Source organism: Phaethon lepturus, unplaced genomic scaffold (genome assembly GCF_000687285.1).
Source record: "Phaethon lepturus isolate BGI_N335 unplaced genomic scaffold, ASM68728v1 scaffold13264, whole genome shotgun sequence".
Classification (NCBI taxonomy): Eukaryota; Metazoa; Chordata; class Aves; order Phaethontiformes; family Phaethontidae; genus Phaethon; species Phaethon lepturus.
Window position 1 is genome coordinate 47863 of NW_010535552.1, and position 9458 is coordinate 57320.

Consider the following 9458-nt stretch of genomic DNA (forward strand, 5'->3'; position numbering starts at 1 on the left):
TGAAACTACTATTGTGTAATTTTCAGTTAGAAGGTCACATCACCTCAGATAAGTGAAGTACTTTTTATTAAGGTTTACCACTTAAAATTGAACCAGAGATTCTCTGTCAGTGACCTATTTTAGGAAACACAGAGTGCAAGATATTATGGTACATACACTGAAGTTGTCTTCCATTACTATTTTCGGAGTACCTCATGAAAGAACAATATCACTTTTTCTGAGTGCTTACAGAGGTTCCCATTTTCACTGTAAGTAAGGATCTTCTAGAGATCAAAATTCAAAGACTGTTCAAAACTTAGTATCATAACTGTCACTACACACGGAACGAGTTACAATCCATACTGTGTAACAGTCTTATTCTGAATCATTCGGGTGATGTAAAGAACTTTATAGGATGTGCATAAGAGTTCTCTGAATTAGTATTTTTGGAACTTGTCTTCTTGATGCTGGAAAGCCCAATGGAGAGCCAAGTTTGTCCAATTCACCTGCTTAACCCATAAAAAAAAATAAATCTGTTAACAGTTCCTTATTTCCATAAGGCAATTTCTACAGTATTGAATTACACAGTTTTGATGCATTTCATTGTTTGTTTCCATAGATGTGACTCATTGTATCACAAAAGAAGCATTTGAAGGACAAATGCAGAACTGTTCTCATTAGTGACGGCAGTTCTTCCTCAAAGAAAAACTTGCTGGGATTGGTATTTGAGTACAGTCACTGGTCCTAGACTAATGGTCAAGTTTCTTATCGTGAAGGTTGGACTTTGGTTCATCATATTTTAAATATGTCATTCTACATTTTGAATAGAAGTCTAACCAATTCTGTAAGTGGGTTCACTTGATCACAAACCTGCTAAAAAGAGCCAGGTGAAAATTCGATACTTGAAAACAAGTTACCTATGTGAAGGCCAGCACAAAGGCAAAAGGTGTGTAGCTTCACAAAAGCTACGTGAAAGACTTTTACAAAGGCAAACATAGCTCATGCTATTATTTACTGCTATTTTGCAGTCCTGGTACAAAGCAGGTGACTATAGTATTTCAGTGTAGGTCTATGTATAATTAAAATAAAATTGCAAGTAATCTATTCCGGCTATAGTGTAGTAACAGCTGTCAGATTGAGCAGCACTTTGTAAATCACCTTCTGTTTAACATGCAAGTGTTAAGAGTTATTTAGAACTATACCATATAAACGTCACAAAGGATGTTTGGTGATTCACAGATGATAACAAAGAACATACTGTGGGACAGACATAGGAGAGAAAGTAGCATGGTGGTTTTTTTTTTTTAAACTGAGCCATTTGTAGTTCTTCACACTATTCCAGAGCAGTCCCCAAGGGCATCAGCATCGCCACTGGACTGGACTTCTACTCACTTTGCCTGAAAACCCAGCTCTGCTGATGCTAGCAAGACTTTTGCCCTTGTTTTCCTAAGAGCCAAACTTTCACTCATGGCTTTATGTGACAATTAACACTTTCGGCATAGAACCACCGAGTGAAAATTTGAGTGTGGCAGGTTTGTGTCAAGTACCGTAATTCCCCAGGTTGTATCTACCTCTGAACCGCCAGGTACTGCTCATACGTACGATTAAGTGACATATATGCTATTTTGCTAAATGCGTTGTAGATGACAGCAAAAAACTGTCCCAGGGGTTCTACCAGCCTGAGGGTAAAAAGGCAGGTTTAAACCTGTTCTGACAAAGTCACCTAAAACTGTGCAAAGCAAACGTATTTCTAATTTGACAACAGTGATCTCTAACATCAGAATTTTCACAAAGTTAGCAAAATTTTAAATAAAAATTTTAAGACTGTCAGAGTATCCTAGGAAAGGAAGTCCCATGCTATTTAAGGCTTGATAAAGCCCAGCTTTCAAACAGATTAGCTCTTCCTTTCAGCTTTTTGACCAGAGAAAGTACGTGCTCTGAGGACCTTGACACCGCTACATAAAGAGCTAACCTTGCAGTTCACTGTTAAATGTGTAAGATAATTCAGGACAAATCACAGGTGTTTCCTCAGACTTTCAAAATTTGTATGCCACTGACTCCATGGCTATATGTTGGTGATTGCTGGGGAAAGGGATTTACAAATATATTTAATTTTTCATCTAAAGGCCTTTGGTTATGGTGTTGGCCATTGTTTCTGTGGACCAAAATTTTGTGATGTGGCTTTTGGGGAAGAAAGCATTTGGACTGGTCTTCCCGTACTGTAATAGTAAACATATGCCTGTGCGAGACCAGACCTGTGTGACCACCAGCTCAAAGCAGATAAGTAACTCAGAATCCTAAGTCACCAAGTTAGTAAATCTTTCCACTAAAGCGGCAATAAAAATTAATATCTAGTACCATATACAGAGGTGTTGCTTTTTCAAATACCAAAGCTTTTCTAGTGACAACTAAACATACAGTGCCTGGTCAGCTCATGTAGAACAGTGAATAATTATTACAGAAATGAGCAATTTTTGCTTATTGGTCAATTTTATACAATTGATCGTAGAGAGAAGCATCATTCCAGTCCCCAGACTCCTAGTCATACTTTAGTCTTGTATAGCTTGCTTACTTCAGAATGTAAAGGAGGTCTACACAGAGGGATTAAGGTAGTAAAGCAAATGAGAAAGCAGCAGAAAGGAGATTCTTTAAAAAAATAACTAACTAAAATTAATTCTTATTGTTTCTAACCTATAGCACATTAGTATTTGCACTACTTTAAAATCAGTACGGATATAACATTCTGTCACTTAAAAGCATTAGAAACAATTGTTAGAAGCATTCCCTAGCCATTGAGTGAATTTAATTCTCTGTGGTTGACAGTGGTAGTTTTGACTGTAATTACTGGGGATGGCTTTGTGGGTGATTTCCAGGGCAAAAAAATACTTAAGCCAAAATTTACAGATGGAAAACAAAGTCAGAAATAGTATCAGACCTACAACTCATTGACGGACATTAAAATTTTCTTTCTGATTGTAATGAAAAGCTACAGCTGCATCCAGATCTTTTTTCTTTATTTCTTTTCAACTTCAGATTTTTTTCCCTTTTATTCTTCTGTTTTACTCGTGTTTTATAGTAACTCTCAGAGAAATCAGATTACAATAAATGTGTCTTTTCAAAGCACCTCTAAAACCTCATACCATTACCCAGTAGCTAATACAAATCTAATCAGCTCATCTAGCATAAGTTTTCATTGCTTGTTGAAATAATAGCTTGTAGTTGCTCTTGGCCAACATTACTACTACCTAAAAATTGCAAGCTCCAAAACCACCTGTAAAACAAGCAAACAAAAAACCCACAGGCTTTATAAAGGCAGAAACAATCAATCAGATCCTGACAAAATAGGCCATCTAAATGTTATGCTTATTTAAATTCTCCACACACTTTCTTTGAAATGAAGAGACAGTGTCCACATATCCTTCACAGTTCATTAATCATGCCAGGATACAATGGCATATTAATCAAAACTAGCGAAGGGAATGCTGTCCATAGCTGACTGTAATATACACTAGATGTCTCATTGCATTTCTTTGGAGAAGCATGCTTATCCAGCAGAGTATCCTTAAAGATTTAATTCCAAACATAGGCATCCCCAGCAGTTGCCTAAATAAAAATGCAAAGGATCTTTTGTCAAGAATTCCTTTGTTTTACTTAAGGTAACTTCATTCTTGAGGAAAAAACAAAAAAAATTGGAAAATTCTGTTCTACCTTTTTTAATTTCACCCAAGAGTTAATTTATAACTTCAGAGATATGGGGAAAAAAAAGAGATGAGATGGAGACATCTGCAGATTAAATGTCTCACAATTAAAGAAAATGAAAATGAGTATTAGAAAATAAAGCTACTTGCGCAGCTTGACAATTTAAGAATGTATATTAAAATACACAACTTTGAAGCGTACCCTGGAGTTGTCAGACTAACTACAATATAGAAGTTTGGGAAGAATAATGATAACAGATTCTTTGGCTCAGCTTTCACCACTTTGACTGATGGCTAGAAATCAATACCACAGCTGCCATAGAAAGCAATGCCATTGACTATGTGTTCATTGCTTTTTCTATCTTCAGGAATTAGATTTTTGTAGTTACATGCGATCAATCAGTAATTTAATCATTGTTTTGCTGTTTTGTGTTTTATCAAGCTACAGCTATTGAGCTTTGAGGTTTTGAATTTTTAATACAGTTTTAATTCATGGTTCTCTGCACTCCGCTGATGTACTTCTCCCATATCATTTTAGTTGCAAACAGAAGTCCATATAGCAAATCTAGAATGTGTCCATGAAGCAGCAACGTATGAAGCTTTGAAACACTTGCTTAGAACAAATAAATTTTAAATATTAAGAGGCATTAAGTAACATCATAATAACGATAACTTGCAACTAGACTTTAAAGAAACCATACGCACATAACAGGCATTGCTCAAACTGTGATTTTCTGTGCGTTAATAGCACAGTTAATGGGCTTATGTTAATAAGACATTTTCAGCGTCTTAAAAAAGCTCCAAACAACTAATAAAAGAAACCCTATAATTTTATAGACTTTTCAGAATTAAATAGAGGTGTAAAATTCAGAAACCGCTTGGATATAAGGACTGTGCTTTAGCACAGTGCTGCAGTACTAAGCTACTACAGTAAAAACAAATATAAGAGAGGAACGTTGATGATACCTGTGCTTCTCTGACTCTGAGTTTCCATAAGCTGCTATGGAGCAAGGAAACCATTACAGCCCTCTGCCCAGACCCTGCGGGAAATGCGCTCCCACCCTCCCGTCACCATGCACCTGGCAGACACGTGCAGCCGTGGCTTTAAATTAGACTCAGCCAATCCCCCTGGAATGGGAGGGCTATGAAATCTGTAGGCATTAATTAAATCAAAATAGCATGAGGCTTCCTCTCATCGAGATTTGAGAGATTCTGGGAGTGAGTAGATTGACAAAACCAAGATGCAACAGGAGACAAAATCAGTATGAGTTCAAATATATTCCTAAGAGTTATATGAAAGCAAATCTGTGGTGTAGAAGTAAGATCATATCCCAGGTGTTTGGGCTGTTTTATCTGAACTTTAGAGTCTTTATTCAAGTAACATTCTGCCACCAGCATAGACTCCATACCCCCATTCTGAGTATAAGTTCTCAAAAATGAGAACTTATGCTTAAAACATACATATTTGACAAAAGTAGAGCATACATAGGTTTAATTTTTTTACAATTTTCTCAACATTTTAAAGATTCTGTAATATCTGTAGGAATATGTTGTATTTAAAATATTTTCTGTATTTTTCCCTTTAAAAATGGAAAAATGTATTTAATTTTAGTTTCTTTTTGGGACTAAAGCTTAACTAGTTCAAAGGATGTACATGCCAGAGAAGACTGTTTTATGATAAGAATAACTGGACAGGTTTCCGTGTTAATCTAACTGAAGAACAACTTCTGACAGCAGCTCTTTCTTAAAAACTGTGTCTTAAATCCAGTTCTTCACAAAGGAGAATTAATAGAGCAGGAGACTCTGGCTGTTCTACAAGGCAGTTCATGCATTGCATTACATTAGACTTGTTTTCAAAAAGACAAGTAACAGAATCTCTTACACTTTCTGCTACTATGCTGTTTTGCTTCTTTAGCATAATAATAGGTGTATATATCTGATCCCTTGTAGATTTTTTAAGTACTAGGGAGTGCTATTAAGCAAACACAGTAAAACAAAAGCAGAAGTGCGAGGAACTTGGACAAGATCAACTCATGTTTTAGTCATATGAATCACTGTTTTCTTACTATTGAACTGTTATTCTACAATTTGGTGTTAATCTATAGTTTGGTAAAGAGATGTATTTGTTTTACCTGCAGGACGTAAGAAGGGATGGGGTCAAGTAACCCATTCCTTGCCTAGCATGGGTCTTTGAGAAAGAACCAGGAGCACTCACAGCCCTGGCACAGCTCTGCTGCTTCTCACCCCCATGCTCAGAACATCACCCTTCCTCCGCCCCTCTGTAAGATAAAGCAGACAGGAGAGTTGTCTAGGCACTAGGGAACTACATGCTGTGCCCTTTCTAAGTGGATGCAAGAAAGTGTTCCCTGTATGAGTTGCGTCCCCTAAGCTACAGTTGAAGCAACAGGGTTCCTGCATCCCCGTCAACATTACGCATGTGGGCCCTCGTCTGCCGCCTGTTACAGCCAAAGGGAGTCATGGCAGCGACTGCAGTGGGCTTTGAATCCAGCCCGGGAGAGGAGTTTAGTCTTCACTCATCAGCATAAAGAAAGGCTGAAAAACCTGACGAGCAAAACAACTGCTTTGAAATATTTCTTCATCAAATTCTCATAAAAGGGACTCTTGGCTATCAAACACCTTGTGGCGTAAGGAAAGTACAAGACTGTATTTTTCAACTCACGAATTGTTCGATGAGTGTTAACCTTTCAACTACTGGGAAATAATCAACCGATCCTCCAATCAACAAAAAATTTGGTAAATCACATATTACATAAAAATGACATCACATTTAGGCATGTTGAATGAAGAAATCCATGTTTATGTGTTACTGCACAACTCTTTTGTTTTCCTATGTTGTTATATTTCTTTGATAATGAACTTGTAAAACAGAGCAGAGATTTAGCCAACTACTACATAGAGTCACATTATTTTTTTTTTAATCTGTATTTCAGCAAGATTAATTTTTAATATGGCTAGCATTGAATTCTCTCGTATAACATTAATTTTTTTCATTCATCACCTCTACAGTTTTCTGTCTTTCAGCCCTGCAGTTTATTTGTAGTTGCTCATTTTATCTGCTAGTAAAACTTACCCTTGGGTCCCTTGTACAACTAATGTCCTGGGGTAATAATAAAAAATAATCTGATTTCCTTATCAGAAATACGAAATGTTGATGTTGCTCTACTGTTGCCCACAAAAAATGGGAAAAAATGAAGGTCAGTCATTTAATGGAAGCAAATATTCAAGAGAGAGATGTGCTGCATTATGCTGAGGATTTGATTCTTGTCAAACTCCATTTGCTAAATGAAAACCTTTTAACGTAAAATGAATGAGGAAGTCTTCCAAACATGTAAGAAGTGACATCTTATTGTTTCCCTTTCACAATTCAAGAAAATTGTTTCACTGATTTTAAGTTACCCCTTTGCTTTCAAGCATCAGACAAATCAAATGCAGTCACATAGAACTCCACACTTGTTCTGAAACAAACACCATTACAGAGGGCTGAAGATAATAAATGCAAAACATGAATATTTAGGAATTAGGACCCCAGAAACTACTTGCCAGAGGTAAAAGGGTCTGCCATAGACAAGGGAGATTTAAACATGAGTTTAAATTACTCACAGAGGCATCCTCAGGCTCTGTTTCTGATTCTCCTTTGTGTTGTCCAAAGATGAACACTGGAGCGTAAATAAGAGTTGGTCTCAGCTCATTCTTATGCTACCAGGTTTTTTTATTGTGTCGTTACTGGCATTCTGGCTTTTTTTTCCATTTATCTAAGCAAAAGGTTTAGAAAAGTTAAATAAGAAATTTCTTATTTTGTAAGTTGGAACTATAAAGATATTCTTTCCACCCACAGAGAGTCTACTAAATCTACTCATCAGCATCTTTTGGCCAAGGTATCTTTTTAGCTAGCACAAAGAATACCAACAGAAGAAGGAGCTGCTCTTCCCCACAAACAGGCTAACATGTTTCAGAAAGTGAAAGCTGTTAAGAAAAAGCACACAAGTCAAACATTTCAGATCTTGGTCAGTATTGATCTTCTTCGGCTTTTTTATTTGAGGTGAAAAATGTTTTAGAAAATGAAACAATTATAAAAAAATTGCCTGGATATTTATTCAGGAAACTTTTCATCAGTGCTTGTTTTTTAGGTGGTTCTCACATGGAACAGCCAAAGCAGGCAGTTGCCCAGGGCAGCAAACTGGGACAGTAAAACAGCCATTGCCCTCCTGTTTACTTTTCCTCCACCAGAGCAATGAAGAACAGACCTGGTCTGCTAGTAACAATATGCTAAAGGTTTTACAAACTGATGAAGGAAGTGATAACAGCCCACCTTACAGAATGCCTTTCCCTTCCAACGGGAGAGGATTAAGGCCATCAGAAGCAGGCAATAAGAGTTTGAAAGGAAATGTCATGCTGCAAGTACTGAGCTTCCACAGCGAGAGGCACTTGGCAGCGCTCGCTGGGCTCAGCGGGAGCAGTGGACACCTCGGTTGAGTCTGCACCCTGCGAAGGGGAACGTGCTAGTGAAAGGCTATGAGCTGGTTCTGGCAGTACAGTCCAAATGCATGGAGGGAGACACGGGGGTTCACGGGGGTCAAGGCTTACAAGTGTGTCTCTCTCCAGAGACAGGACTTTGGGATCTGATTAAGAGTAGAGACCGAAGGAGGACACATTTACAGCAGCCCGGTGCAGTTCCCAGAAGAGGGGACTGCAGCTGTGGGTGGGATGGGAGGGCATTAAGGGCATTTATTAACAGTTGGTGCTAGTAAAGCAGCCCTCCAGCACAGCCTTTCTGACTCCATGAATGGCACTGACACGATGGAGTAGGAGCAGAGGTATTTCCTCCTGATGTTTTTTCCAGCACTAATTTCATAGATCTGGGAAGGGGGAATGTGTCAGAGCATGGCTCCTCCTGTTACCCACCACCCTGGTGTGTGGCTTGGTACGCCATCCTTCGGGATTTGGTAAGAAGGAAAGAGGAGCATGCTGGAGATGTGCAACATTTGCTTTTGTATTTTTATTTTCTTTTATTGTCCATGTCATGCCTCTGCATGTCTCATGGGAGCTCCAAGTGATTAGCCATGAATTCTGGTTGATGATCCCTTTAAATGCAGTTTGCTGTGCTCCTGTAGAAAACCAGACTGTCCTTCAGGCTAAAGCAGCATATACAAAATATGATGTATTTGCTAAAAATGTGCCTTTCCCTCTTTGAAGCTGCCTGTAATTACCTATCTAGGGAATAGTTTGATGTTTACATTTTCAAGTATATGGCTGGTTGTATTTAGCATAATATTTTTCATCTTTTCCCTTTCTTGTTGCACTTTTTGTGGTTATAAATTAAATTACATTATGTTACAAAAAGAATGAGGATTGAGAGCAAGTCACAGCAGCCCTGAAACAAAAGGCCAACAACCGGTAAGGCACTTCTAGGTGGTGGCCATCTCCCCTGAGCCTTCTGAGAGAGACGCCAGCTGGCTCTCCCTAACAGTTCCCATTCAGGAGACAGTCTGGCTATTTCCCATGATGTCTAATGCCCAAAGGGATGTACTGACTAGTCTGACATCACTTCTTGGGGAGAAAAGCTGGCCAGCTACCACAGCCTCTCCCCCCTGCAGCCAGACCAAATGTCTCTTGCTCAACAGAGCTGGCTTTGGGCCCTTGGGTTTAGGAGCATAAATTCTGAAAGCCTTAGTTGGTTTCAAAGGAGGTGTTCCAGATCTACACCAGTTTTCTTGTGATCAGATGCCAAAGTGAGGTCTAGAGTACATAAAATAAATCCAG